This window comes from Dermochelys coriacea, chromosome 3 (genome assembly GCF_009764565.3).
Source record: "Dermochelys coriacea isolate rDerCor1 chromosome 3, rDerCor1.pri.v4, whole genome shotgun sequence".
Taxonomy (NCBI): domain Eukaryota; kingdom Metazoa; phylum Chordata; order Testudines; family Dermochelyidae; genus Dermochelys; species Dermochelys coriacea.
Window position 1 is genome coordinate 46,218,575 of NC_050070.1, and position 14,951 is coordinate 46,233,525.

Below are 14,951 nucleotides of genomic sequence, written 5' to 3' on the forward strand. Positions count from 1 at the left end.
GATCAGAATGGTCCCTTCTGACCTTAGTATCTATGAATCTATAGATCACATTGGTAGATGTGCAGGTGAATGAGCCTCTGATGGTGTGGCTGATGTGATTAGGCCTTATGATGGTGTCCCCTGAATAGATATGTGGACAGGGTTGGCAACGGGCTTTGTTGCAAGGATAGGTTTCTGGGTTAGTGGTTCTGTTGTGTGGTTGCTGGTGAGTATTTGTTTCAGGTTGAGGGGCTGTCTGTAAGCAAGGAATGGCCTGTCTCCCAAGATCTGTGAGAGTGATGGGTCGTCCTTCAGGATAGGTTGTAGATCCTTGATGATGCGTTGGAGAGGTTTTAGTTGGGGGCTGAAGGTGATGGCTAGTGGTGTTCTGTTATTTTCTTTGTTGGGCCTGTCCTGTAGTAGGTGACTTCTGGGTACTCTTCCGGCTCTGTCAGTCTGTTTCTTCACTTCAGCAGGCGGGTATTGTAGTTGTAGGAATGCATGATAGAGATCTTGTAGGTGTTTGTCTCTGTCTGAGGGGTTGGAGCAAATGTGTAGAGCTTGGCTGTAGACAATGGATCGTGTGGTATGGTCTAGATGAAAGCTGGAGGCATGTAGATAGGAATAGCGGTCAGTAGGTTTCCGGTATAGGGTGGTGGTTGTGACCATTGCTTATTAGCACCATAGTGTCCAGGAAGTCTACAGCCAAGCTCTATGATACAATTGCATCATCAAGGATCTACAACCTGTCCTGAAGGATGACCCATCACTCTCACAGATCTTGGGAGACAGGCCAGTCCTTGCTTACAGACAGCCCCCCAACCTGAAGAAAAACTCTGTCCACATATCTATTCAGGGACACCATCATAGGGCCTAATCACATCAGCCACACCATCAGAGGCTCATTCACTGCACATCTACCAATGTGATCTATGCCATCATGTGCCAGCAATACCCCTCTGCCATGTACATTGGTCAAACTGGACAGTATCTACGTAAAAGAATAAATGGACACAAATCAGACATCAAGAATTATAACATTCAAAAACCATTTGGAGAACACTTCAGTCTCTCTGGTCACTCGATTACAGACCTAAAAGTGGCAATTCTTCAGCAAAAAAGCTTCAAAACCAGACTCCAACGAGTGACTGCTGAATTGGAATTAGTTTGCAAACTGGATACAATTAATTTAGGCTTGAATAGAGACTGGGAATGGATGGGTCATTACAGAAAGTAAAACTATTTCCCCATGTTTATCCCCCTTCCTCCCCCACCCCCACTGTTCCTCAGACGTTCTTGTCAACTGCTGAAAATGGCCCACCTTGATTATTGCTACAAAAGGCTTCCCCCCCCCCCGCTGTCCTGCAGGTTATAGCTCACCTTAAGTGATCACTCTGGTTACAGTGTGTATGGTAACACCCATAGTTTCATGTTCTGTGTGTGTGTGTGTATATATCTCCCCACTGTATTTTCCACTGAGTGCATCTGATGAAGTGAGCTGTAGCTCACGAAAGCTTATGCTCAAATAAATTTGTTAGTCTCTAAGGTACCATAAGTCCTCCTTTTCTTTTTGTTAATATCACTATGAAGAATATGGGGTGTAGAGTCATACCCATCATTAGAGGTTTTTAAGAACAGGTCGGACGATCCCCTGTAAGGGATGGTCTAGGTGTACTTGGTCCTGCCACAGCAGAGGGGGCCAGGCTTGATGACCCCTCAATGTGCTTTCCATTCCTACATTTCTATGATTTAATATCTACCACGCCTGGGATGATTTAGTTGGGGTTGGTCCTGCTTTGAGCAGGGGGTTGGACTAGATCTCCTGAGCTTTTTTCCAACCCTAATCTTGTATGATTCTAAGCCATTTTCTATCTTGTTCCCTCCTTTCCCCCAAAAAATTATACATTGAACACTAAGAAAAGAAAATAGCATTTAACTTGGACATATAAGGATAAATCCCTACCCTCAGCTTATTTGGCCTCCAAAAAGAAAGGGAAAATCTTCCCACAAATTATTAAATTGATCTTAAACATATTGGTCAGTAGATATAACAACTCCTTTAAAACTAATACTTCATGAAAACTGACCAGTGTAATTCTAGTTGCCTCACTTCATTATTATTTTTTTTTATAGCCATATGTATGTTTGGAAAGGTGGGAGAACCTTTATTTTTTTATTTACAATTTTCATATTCATAATGTGGAAAATCCTATTGACTTCATTAGTAATCTTTGTGGATTTGGACTATCTTAAAGAGTTCTGTCCCTGCTACTATTGAATCCTGTAGGATACTTTCAAAAACCTATAGAATATTTGTGTTAAATTCTGTAGGCTTTACAACCTAGTTAAATTCTATAAGACTCTTCATTAAGAAGAGTAAAAAGAATAACTAATTCTTGGTCACAGAATGAGTTTTACTTACACTTATGTTCATTGTTATGCATGTTGTAATACGTATTTACCCAATTGAAGGCCCCCAAAATGGCACCTAATCAAAACCCCATTTAAAAAAAAAATCTCTGCTTAAACACAGCTTTATGAAACAGTCTGCTGGGAAAATGAAATTTAATTTAAATTATATATCATTTTCAGTGTACCACATAATACATATGAATCATCAATTCATTTTATGACCCTTTAAAGTTGAGTCTGATATGCAGCTTTCGATAATTACATATGATGACATTAAGCACTAGTTGCAACTGTAAATAAGCATATAGTATGCACCCTTTTAAAGGAAAAACATGGTAGGAAAGTACATTGGTGGATATAATAGTATAATTTGTGGGCTGTATAGTCATATAACTTTTATGAAATGCCTGGGGTAGTCCTTTAGAATGCTAATGTTAATTGGTTTGTTAAGGTAAATCTGATTTACACCAAAAAGCAAAACTGCCAAGGAGCCCAGTTCTTCAAACGCTTCAGTAAATGCTAAGTTTGTGGCATTTGCAGAGCAAGGCTTCTAAGAAGTAACTGATCAGTACATGCAGATGAATGAAGACAGACACAGGGATGGATTTAAGTGACAGGTTGTGGTTTAAATTTTAATATGGGGTTGAAGCGCTATAGGCTCATCCACCCAAGACTCATGTGCTAGGCATTTAACCGAGTCAAGTGTAACATTACGAAGCTCCTATCATATAACCAATAACTCATGCACATAAATACAGTAACTCCTCACTTAAAGTCGTCCCTGTTAACGTTGTTTCATTGTTATGTCATTGATCAATTGGGGAACATGCTCATTTAAAGTTGTGCAGTGCTCCCTTATAATGTTCTTTGGCAGCCGCCTGCTCTGTCCACTGCTTGCAGGAAGAGCAGCCAGTTGCAGCTAGCTGCGGGGGGGCTTGGAACCAGGGTGGACTGGCAGCCTCCCCATCAGCTCCCTGTTCTCCCAAGTTCCCTGTGCAGCAGCTGCCTAGCAGGCTATCAATTGCTGGCAGTTCAGCTGCCCCTCCTGCCCTCCGCCTTGGAGCTGCTCCCCGCAGCCTCCTGCTTGCTGGGGGGTGGGAGGAGAGGGGGGCTAATGTCAGGGTGTCCTCCCTTCCCCCTGCTCCTACACCCCACTTACCCCATCTCCATAGAGCAGGGGGGACACAAGACAGGGCTCAGGACGGAGGGAGCTTCCTGGCAGCAGCTGCTGCGGTCTTGGCTTGCTGATTAACTTAACAAGGCAGTGTACTTAAAAGTGGGGTCAGCGTACTTAAAGGGGAAATGCGCATCTCTCTCTCTCTCTCTCACACACACACACAGGGTGTGCATCTCTGTCTCTGTCTGCCATGCTGTCTCCCCTCCCTCCATTCGTGCTTCCTTGTAGAGTGTGAGGCTACATTAACAACGAGTTAACCCTTGAGGGCTCAGCCAATTACTAGTTCGTCATTTAGCAGTAAGGCGTTCCCTGGGAAATATCCCATCCTCTGACTCTACCACCTCAACCAAGCTTCACAATCATCTTTGCCGCGTACAGTATTAAATTGTTTGTTTGTTTAAAACTTTGTGTGTGTGTATAGATAGATTAGATTAGATATAGTCTTTTGTTGGGCAAAAAAAAAAATCCCTGGAACCTACACCCCCCCCCCCCCCGCGATTTACATTAATTCTTATGGGGAAATTGGATTCTCTTAACATCGTTTTGCTTAAAGTCGCATTTTTCAGGAACATAACTACATCGTTAAGTGAGGAGTTACTGTAGTATCATCATATCCAGCAAATCGTAACCTTTCCATAGACCCCTTACTTGACATACTTTGTACAAGATTTGTTGCAGTTACAGGAGGGTATAGCAACAATATTCTACATCGTCATATTTTAATCAGATAATGTCACACCCTCCTCAGCTGCTTCTAGGCCTCAGCTTAGTTTTGATTCCTTTTGACCTCCCACCACCTCAAGGGGCTAGGGTATCCAAGAGGGAAGTTGGTCTGTGAAGGCTTCAGATCTCCCCTTCTCCCAGAGGCCTAAGGTCTAACAGCGAAATCCTGAGTCTCTGTTTCTGGGAGCTGGCCCTTTTAGCCTTTATCCGCAAAGGCCCACTGGGTGCTCCAGCTATGAGCTTGGTCACACCCCTTATCACCATTAGCTGGTACATGTTTCCTTCCTAATCCAATCTAATGTCCTGAAGCCAAATGTCAGCTCTTGCATCCGACAAGCGCACTCCATCCATAAAACACTCAAGCTTCTTGTTCCCAATGTCTCACTGGGTGATCTCTGAGCCACCTCAACCAGAAAGATTCTGGCAATCTCAAGTTCACATTCTTTGGGGCCCTACCTATACAGGTTAGTTTGACTGCACCCTGCCAAACTTGCCTCATGAACATTTCTGACCAAACCAGTCTTACTTTTGGCCACGATACTTAATTCATCCCACATCCCGCTAACTCTCAAATTTACTCCCCTTCAAGCACCATGATTTTCACCAAGGTAAATATCCAGGACGTGAGGTGATTTGTTATTGGCCCATCAGTGAGTGCCAGAGGAGGCATGAACTGATCTCACATGTCCCTCCTGCTGAACCAGTGAATGTAGCAACACAGTTGCCGTCTTGCAGGCCCAGTGCACAGTAGAGTGCCTGCAAATCCCGAGGTCAGCCTTGTCTTTGCCTGCCCCAGTATACCATCCTAGGGTGAACATATGTCCAGTTTCCAGCAGCCTATTGCATGGACCTCCAGGAGTCAAACTGTTTCATGTTGCAGATGTCACTGCCCCAAACTTGAAGGAATGTGTGCCAAAGTTTGCTGAGTTGAGACGTAAGTAAGCTCTAATGCCTTTGTTAGCTCAGCAAACTTGTCTGGTCAGGTAGCCACCATCATTGTGCACAAATAGTGCGTCTGACTCCTGGTTTCATGTGTCTAGAAAAACTTTGACAGCTTTTACGGACACACTAGTTCAGCCAAGCATTCTGTTAGCTGTGTTGTGGCCCCTTTTCTTGTTTTATCAGTTTTGGAATACCTCAGTTTCAAGGGCATCCATTGTTCTTTGAGTAAACAGCATATTTGCTCGCTTAGTGCACGCTTGGACCTGCTAACTGTGCCTGGGTCCACATTCTTTAACCATTGCTCACTACTGTTTTTAAATGAAGAATACCAAACTCAACACAATTGAGGGTCTACATTGTGGTGCACAGAGGAGCCTTGAGAGTAGAATAAATGGTGGTGGATAATCCTGCACTCTCCTTCAGGTGTCTTACACACCACATCCTAGAAGTGTGTCTGTTGGTCAGGCATTAGTAAACTCAAAAAGGGGCCAGCTACCTGTTTAGCTGCTACCTCCATCTGAATTTTTTTCCTGAACTATTTGCTCAAATCCTTTAACAGACTTCAAGTTTTCCACCCACACATGAAATCTTGCTGCCTCATATGGGATTGTAAAACCTGGCCAAAATTCATTCCATGTATAAGCCTCAATAGTCTTGTTAGGATAACGTAAGAAGGTAGTAACACCTCTAAATAATTGGGGTTGGGGATTTTTCCAGAACTGCCCCTTCCTCCCACTGATCCTGTTGGAGTACTGTCTCCCTGCTAACAGCCCCTCTTTCTGACAGATCGGGCCTTTTCTTTGCCCCTATAGCAAATGAGGGCACTGTGCTGACTTCCACATTTCTTATATGAATGTTTGTATTTGCTGTGGGAACAAAAAGTGCATTTAATAAAGCAAAGCAAACAGATGTTAGACCTGATATCTGCTTTTGAAGCTTGTGGGTTTGATATTGGTAATCTACTATCTGTATAAACATGCTGGCCCGCATGGCATAGTTTTTCTTACCCCATGGGAAATTTGGCTTCTCTGATGCTTAAGTCTGAACTTCACTGTATCTTAACCATGCCTCACCCCCATTCGTGCGATGTGTTCTGGATATCATATCTAAATATTATGAAAATTGGGATGCTTGGCTCAATTTGTTTTGCACATTACGTGTGTGTGTGAGGCTGCAGTCCAACTCTCTAGTGTTCTAGCCATCTTGAGCTTGTCCAGTTTGTCGTCTTCTTTCCCTCCCTCCCCACCTGTTTCCTCAGTCTGGTTTTCACAGAAGAGAAGGGTGAACATGTCCACATGCTCTCCTTTCCAATTTTTTTCTATAATATCCTTTGACAAATGGGCCCCAAGGAGTTGATCAGTTCCCACATACGATCACTTGGCATCAGTCCCTATGTCTCCTTTAAGAAAAGGAGTACTTGTGGCATCTTAGAGACTAACAAATTTATTAGAGCATAAGATTTCGTGAGCTACAGCTCACTTCATCGGATGCACGAAAGCTTATGCTCTAATAAATTTGTTAGTACTTGTGGCACCTTAGAGACTCCTTTTCTTTTTGCGAATACAGACTAACACGGCTGCTACTCTGAAATATGTCACCTTTGTGCCTCTCTGTAGAAAGGGAGGAGGTATAGCCTTGTTCGATGTACTGCCCCCTAGTGGTGGAGTGTCTTAGTCCACTGTACTCTTTTGCAGGTGCCTGGCTCTGCCATGCAGGGATGTGATGGGACAAGTTTTCCCCTAGCCTTTTGGCAATGAGGTGCCAATGATTTTGCTTACTTGTTCCGCACCTCATGGGGCTGCTTTTCTGCTGCCCTGGTGCTGAAGAGGGGGACAGATATGCAGCTATCTCTGAGGTGTTGGAAGAAGGCTTGATTTAACACCCCCGCCCCCGGCGTGCGAAGGGATTCTGGCGCTGAACTAACTACAAGCTACTGCAGGGAGGGTCTGACTCTTTGACAGTCATCTTCCCCCAACTTTAGCTTCTATGTCTGAGCCCTGTGTTCCCGAAGAAGGGACCCTGGGTCACACCTTCCAGCCACACTTGTGGGAATCTACTTCTGCTGCAGAGTATAGGACCCCAGCAGGTCTCTTGGTTTCAGTCCACCTGCAGCCTTCTGTTGTCTTTTCTTTCCCAGGCCAGGGTGTGGGTTCTTCCTTCAAGTTCCTTGCTTCTTGCAGCTGTGCACTGCACAGTACCCCTCATCCAGGCAGAAGGGCCCCAGCTCTGGTCCACTTCCCCATTAGAAATTGAGAGGCTATTCCTTTCTGGGGACAGGGTGTGACTGTAGGTCTCTGATTCCCTCATAGTGCTGCACAGCTGAAGGGGGAAAGGGACCACAAAGGCCTGGGAAGAGGTTTAAATTAATGGAAGGGGAGTATGGGGCCAGTAGCTGCCCAAGTCCACACTGGCTGGTCAATGTGCAGTGGAGAGCTCATAGAAAAGGACCTTGGGAACTACAGGCCAGGCAGCCTAACTTCAATACCCAGGAAGATGCTGGAACAAATTTATTAAACAATCCGTTCATAAGCACCTAGAGAATAATATGGTTATAAGTAATAACCAACATAGATTTGTCAAAAGCAAATAATGCCAAACCAACCTAATTTCCCCCTTTTGAGAGGGTAACTTGCCTAATGGAAGGGGCGGAGTGAAGCAGTGTAGACATGATGTATCTTGTTTTTAGTAAGGCTTTTGACACAGTCCCATGTGACAGTCTCCTAAGTAAGCTAGGGAAATGCAGTCTAGATAAAATTACTATAAGGTGGGTGCACAACTGGTTGAAAGACCATACTCAAAGAGTAGTTAATCAATGGTTCTTTGTCAGACTGGGAGGGCGTATCTAGTAGGGTCATGCAGGGATTAGTCCTTGATCTGGTACTAGTCAATATTTTCATTAATGACTTGGATAACGGAGTGGAGAATATGCTTATAAAATCTGGGGATGACATGAGGCTGGAAGGGGTTGCAAGAATTTGTAAGCACAGGATTATAATTCAAAAGTACTTCAACCTGATTTGAAACCAACAAGATGAAATTCAGTAAAGATAAGTACAAAGTTCTACTCTGAAGAACAAATCAAATGTACAGTTACAAAATGGGGAATAACTGGGTAAGGGGTAGTGCTGCTGAAAAGGAGTTGAGGGTTTTAGTGGATCACAAATGAAATATGAGCCAACAATAGGATGTGATCGTGAAAAAGACATTCTGGGGTTGTGTTAACAAGTGTCATATGTTAAACACAGGAGGTAGCTGTCCTGTTCTACTTGGCATCGGTGAGGCCTAAACTGGAGTACAATGTCCAGTTCTAGGTGCCACACTTTTAAGATTTTGTCCAAAAGATGTGGACAAGTTGAAGAGAGTCCAGAGGAGAGCAACAGAATGATAAAAGGTTTAGAAAATCTGAACTATAGAGTTTTAAAATTGGGCACGTTTAGTCTTGAAGAAAGAAAACTGAGGGGACACTGGATAACAGTTTTAAAATATGTTAAGGGCTGTTTATAAAGAGGACGGTAATGAATTGTTTTCATTATCTACTGAAGGTAGGACAAGAAGTGATTAGCTTAATCTTCAGCAAGGAAGATTTTGATTAGACAGTAGGAAAAACATTCTAAATGTAGGTTTCAGAGTAGCAGCCATGTTAGTCTGTGTTAAGCATTAAAAAAGTCTGGTTGTGGTTGTGGAATCCCTGCCACTGGAGGTTTTTTAAAAACTGGCTGGACAACACCTGTCAGGGAAGGCCTGGGTATACAGGCAGTCAACTTACGATGAACCGCACTTATGACGTTTCTGAATTGGCACCCTGATTAGACTTACTACAATCAGTTTCAACTTTACGATGCTCAGTCCCGCAATGGATTGCGGTTTGGAGTTGCAATGTTTCGACTTACGATGCAATTTTCAGGAACCAATTGTGTCGTAAGTCTGAGGGCTGCCTGTACTTAGTCCTGCCTCAGCACAGGGGACTGGACTAGATGACCTCTCGAGGTCCCTTCCAGCCCAACATTTCTGTGGGTGCTTCTGCATTGCAAAAAAAATCAAAACAAAACCAAAAAACCCACCTCCTTTTCGAGTTTCAGAGTCTTGAGTGGGAACATATACATGGCTATTTTTAGCACTGCAGCGTAAACTCTGCGAGCCTGAGTCTGTAGACTTATTCTCTGTGACTCGTTGCTGTGGGTTTTTATTGTTGTCTTTTCATTGTAGATGGTCCTATAATCTTATTGAGGAGGAGCCTAGCTCTGAATTTATAGGCTTGCTCTCTTTCTCCTTTCTGTGCTGTCTATCTGGCTGCTGTCCAATCAGCATCCCCATATGGGGAGAATAATGCCCCTATCCTTTTTTAAGTGCAGTTGCTTTTAAAAATATACAGCCCTGGGAGAGCTTGCCCTGTCTGGATATTTGCCAGGCTGCTGGCTTGGGACCTAATACACTAGATCTATATAAACTTCCCCTGGTCTAAATAGGCTCCAGCCCTTTGGCCACTCTGGCATGTTTCCTAGCCACAGGCTCTCTGTCTTACTCCTTTACAGAAATGGGACCAGGCTGTAGGGCCAGTGCTGAACCCACAGGCTCCCCAGTAGTTTGTGATGCGTTCTCCCAGAAGTGAAAGCAAACATTGACAAGTTTTGTGAGTTTCTAAACACAATTACTCTTTTTACTTAGCAGCCGTGTTAGTCTGTATTCGCAAAAAGAAAAGGAGTACTTGTGGCACCTTAGAGACTAACAAATATTTGTTAGTCTCTAAGGTGCCACAAGTACTCCTTTTCTTTTTGCGAATACAGACTAACACGGCTGCTACTCTGAAACCTGTCATTATGCAAGGCACTGAATTTAGCCGTATAGAGTGGAAATCTGTCAACTTCATGAAAAAACTCGTACAGATACAGACAGACATCATCTTCCTCTCCAAATGCAAACAGATGGACATCATACCGAAAGGACTGAAGGTAAAAAATCCATTACAATCTACATACCACACAGACTATGCTGACAGCTTGTGCCACACACTCTCAAAGAAACTGCGGAACCACCTGTCCTCTACAGCAAACAGGGAAAGATTAAGAATGAGCTCTCAAAACTGGATACTCTCATAAAGAACCAACCTTCCACACAAACTTCCTCGTGGCTGGACTTTACAAAAACTAGACAAGCCATTTACAACACACACTTTGCTTCTCTACAAAAGAAAAAGGATACTAAGCTATATAAACTACTACATGCCACAAGGGGCCACAACAGTGGTTCCCGTAACCCACCCAGCAATATTGTTAATTTATCCAACTATACTCTTAGGACAGATTCTTCTGCTGGGCTATCTCGGGGCCTCTCCTTTTGCCCCTCCACCCCCACGAACATGATACAATTCTGTGGTGACCTAGAATCCTATTTTCGATGTCTCCGACTCAAGGAATATTTCCAACACACCTCTGACCAACATATTAACCCACAGAGACCTTCCTACCAACACTACAAAAAGAAGGATTCTGGGTGGACTCCTGAAGGTCGAAACAGCAGCCTGGACTTCTACAATTTGTTAGTCTCTAAGGTGCCACAAGTACTCCTTTTCTTTTTTCTTAGTTAGCACAGAAGATACACAGATCCAGACAAAAATAATAAACACATCTCTATATATTTCTTAGCCTCAGTTTCCTCACCACTCTGGAGCATTCTCTGGGGTTAGAAAAGAGTCCTGGATCCCCCCTCCTGCACATGACTTTTCTTCCAAAACAGTATGTGTCTCTTCCTCCGGTAGGTCAACTAGCTTCTTTCCTCGGCTGTTGCCACTGTTAAACAGGAGTCCCTGCTATGGAAGCATACCCCTCTTCCTCTCTCCTGCCCAGAGTTTCCTTTCTCTTGGTCTGAGAGTCCGTGGAGTTTATAAGTTCTACCACTAACACTTGGAATTTCCCCAGTAACCGAATGAAGGAACCATTTTCCAAATTCCAACCTGTTTCAGAGATGTTGGAGAAACCTGACTTCTTTCAGCCGTTCTGTCGGTCTGCCTGGGCTGTGTCTATTCACTAGTTAATAGACCTTAAAGACCGACTCTTTCAAAGACGGGCATGTGGGCTCCACTCTCCAGCATGACCACCTCTTGGAATTTCAGTCCAACATGGAGCTAAGAAAACAACAGAAGGCAACCATACCCCTCACCCCAAATGGAGTTTGCTGTCTGCTACAGCTAAGCAGAGTGCCCAATATCATAAGTTGTACATAGAAGGTTCCTCAAATGTTCATGTTGGATTATTTTCTGTTCAATTGAATTTGGATAAAGAGGCACACGCAGAAAATTGATCACTGTTGCAACATTTTTGATACCCAAGTAGGATCAATAACTAGTGTCACCTAAGTCTCTCTACATCTTTTGAAGATTTGCTTGATCTGTAGCTGCTTGTTCATGTTAGCTTGGTCATTACTAAATAAGCATCCAGAAAATCAGTAACCAAAGCTAGCTGAAAATAAATTGACTGGACAAAACTAACATGATTAATTTATCGTATGGTCACCCAAAAGTGTACTAAGCACTTCATAGCAGACAAAGGCACAGTCCTTGCCTTGAATAGGTTCAATTTTAGTCATCACAAAACTTGGAGTGTGCAGCAAGGAAGGATCAGAGTTACAGTATTATAATCACACGGCTACTCATTTTGGGTATGTACACATGATTCCATTAAAGTTTAAAATTATGTGTTAAACCAGAACAGATCCTGAATATTATTGTGGGAGAAGTGAGTTTCCAAGGGTATTTAATTTAAAAGTGGTTTGACAGTACAGTATAGTGAGGTGATTCCAGGTGGATAATTTTTGTGGAAAACTTTCTGTAGACTAAATAGTTACAAAGGGTAAATTCCAAGGTAATTAAATTTACTGCAGATTTAAGTGCATTCTGGTCCATGTGTCAATAAGATTAAAATGACATTAAGAAGACTTGAATTAATCTCTGACTGATGTGTACATAGGGCTTTTTGGAACTGCAGTTGATATATATTCAGTTTATCGTGGTAGGTTATTGTTGCTATTCAACGAGGTCATCTGCATCTGAAGTTGTAATGTCTTCAGTAGGGTAAATCCCTGTTAGTTCGACCTCAAATTTGCAGAATAAGCAAGATCATGTTTAATTCGGACATGTGTTGATTTGGTCTTATTACTTACTTTGAAGAGACCATAATGATCAGTTTAGAGACAAAGTAAAGATGCTGACCTCTGTAAGATTCGAATTGAGCCAATATTCTCCTTTTGGAAAAGTATTGAGGTATATGCCCTAATCTCTGGAAGACATTCTCAGGGTTATAGTTAAAGTGTACTCTTCTACCTCCCTCCCCCAATTTTTTAGGGTTAATGTGTTATTTGTGGCCCTTAACTCTGCTCACAAAAGGGAATCTGGGTAGATTGTGACAAGTGTGGTATAAGAACTCGAATAAAATAACTGTACTTAAGAGTGTGTATTATTCAAAAAGAGGGAGGATGAGTGGGAGGAGGAGAAAATGAACACGAGTTAAAAATTCACAATCTTGAGATAGCTTAGTGGGAATAAATGCATCTTGTTGGCTTTTAATCTACTTTTGGTAAAAGTGAATCTTGGAGATGTTTGGGTCTGAAAGAGTGGGGTACGAAAGAGAACACAGAACTCGAATGAGATTGAGTAGGGAAGGGGGAGGTTGTGTGGAGAGATATTGGAAGGGTATAGGGGAAATATGGTGGTAGGGAAGCACAAGCGGTATAGCACAGAAATTTAAAAGAGCTTTTGTGTGGAAATAGTCAGTGAAGTCAACAACAGGAGTTTTGCAGCAGTCTGGTGGGGGAATACATTGAATGGGGAGCATGCTTGTGTTCTGCTGCCCTGGGATCTGTTTGACAGGAGGGATACAGTTCCGCCTCATGGTCAGACTTTTCTCTTGATACACTTGGCTACATGAGGAAGTCCGACACTACGTGACCTTGTAACTTGCAAATTATCATCTATCTGAACTACGGTTTCTTTGTTTTTAGATGACCAGGAAATGTGAGTCCCACCATATGTCATTGGAAAACTTCTTTTTTTAATGTCCAATTTGTTGTTTATGATCTCAGTGTTGCATTAACAATTGGGGTATTTTCATTATACCTTTTCATTGAACATGTAATAATACTTTTAAAAACAAACAAAAAAAAACCCCTTAATCATGTGGTATATTCCAGACTTCTTCCTGTTTAAAGAAATGCAAAATTCATAGCTTTTAAGGTTAGAAAGGGCTGTTGTAATGTAGTCAAACCTCTGGCAATAACTCAAGCCATGGTATTTCACCCAGTGACTTCTATATGGACCCCAGTAGCTTGTGGTTGAATTAGAACACATCTTTCTAAAGATCGCCAAAGACTCCAGCTATAGAGAACTTAACATACCCCTTGATAATTTGTTACAGTAGTTTTCAGCAGTTGCCAAACTACAGGGCGGACTTCTCTAGGGAGGTGCAATAACATGTCAAGGGAGGCACAAGCTGTGTGTGGCTTTTTATTTATTTATTTTATTTAAAAAATGTTAAGAGCTCTGGCTCTCAGCCCTGGGCAGCAGGGGCTCGTGCACAAGGGCTGTGCACACCCAGGAAGTAGGGGATGGGATAAAGGGGGAAGCTGCAGTCCCACTTCCCTGCCTTGGACTCTCCTTTCTTCTCCTCCTCCCTCAATACCTTACCGGGAGGTGGCAGCAGGGCTCCAGCTGTCAGCCCTGGGGTGGCAGCTGCAGCAGCAGCACAGAAGTCTGGGTGGCAATGGGGCGCTAAATTTGCTGTGGAAAGGTGATATTGACAAATATCGGTTCTCACATTGCCGGCGTTAGTTCTGTGCTGCTACTGGTGCAGTGCTGCCATCAGAGCTGGGCACCCGGCCAGCAGCTGCTGCTCTCCGCTCTGACTTCAGAGCTGGGCAGCAGTAAAAGTACATGTGGGGCGGAGAGGTGCGTAAGTGACTACAGATACAAAGAAGGGGGGCGGCGATCAAGTAAGTTTGAGAACTGCTGCAGTAGTTAAATTACTCTGCTTAAAAAGTTACATTAGATTCTAAACTCATGCACTGTTTATCCTAGTCAAGGTACCAGCATCTCATCATTGTGGACACTTGATCGTAATCCAGTTTCTTGTATTGATGAAGAAGAAAAATATTTATTTGCAACTTTGTTTGTTCTTGGTGGGTTTTTATACTAAGGTACCCATTCAACTTCTTGTATCCTCATTCTAGTAATAAATTCTCCTATGTTGGACATAGTCAATATTAGAAATGTTTTAAATTTAGTTTTTGTTTGAATTCAGATTTGGCTGAAGAATAGGACAGTGATTGCATTTCTCTTTGCAGTAGTAGCTATAAATACTTTATATTTTTACCTCACCTTGTCCAAAAAGAAAATTAAACCTTTAGCACTCATGGCAGAGCATATTGTGTTGTAGAGAACTGCTTTTTCTTTGTAGATACAGTATCTGGTTTTTATTTTTTCCTGGGACGCTAGAGGATTAAGGCAGATTATAGCATTGGGATAATTTCTGACTCCTTGTGTTCCATTTAGTCATAAATAAAACCCTGAAAATCTGAATGTTACTATAGTGATGTTAGTAAAAGCCTTACTCCAGCTTTCTGGAGTAAGCAAACAGCTTAGAAACATACCGTCACTTGTGATAATGAGCATGCCATAGTTGTCAAGTTGGGTATAGCCAGAGTTGAGTTTAGTTGCTGCTGCTGTAACTTT

At 42.7% G+C, this 14,951-nt stretch overlaps 1 protein-coding gene across 1 annotated transcript in view; it reads left to right on the plus strand.

Moving 5' to 3' along the window:
* The window catches only part of LRRC1 (leucine rich repeat containing 1), a 119,424-nt gene that overhangs the window by 70,201 nt on the left and 34,272 nt on the right, over positions 1–14,951 (plus strand). The window lies entirely within an intron of this gene.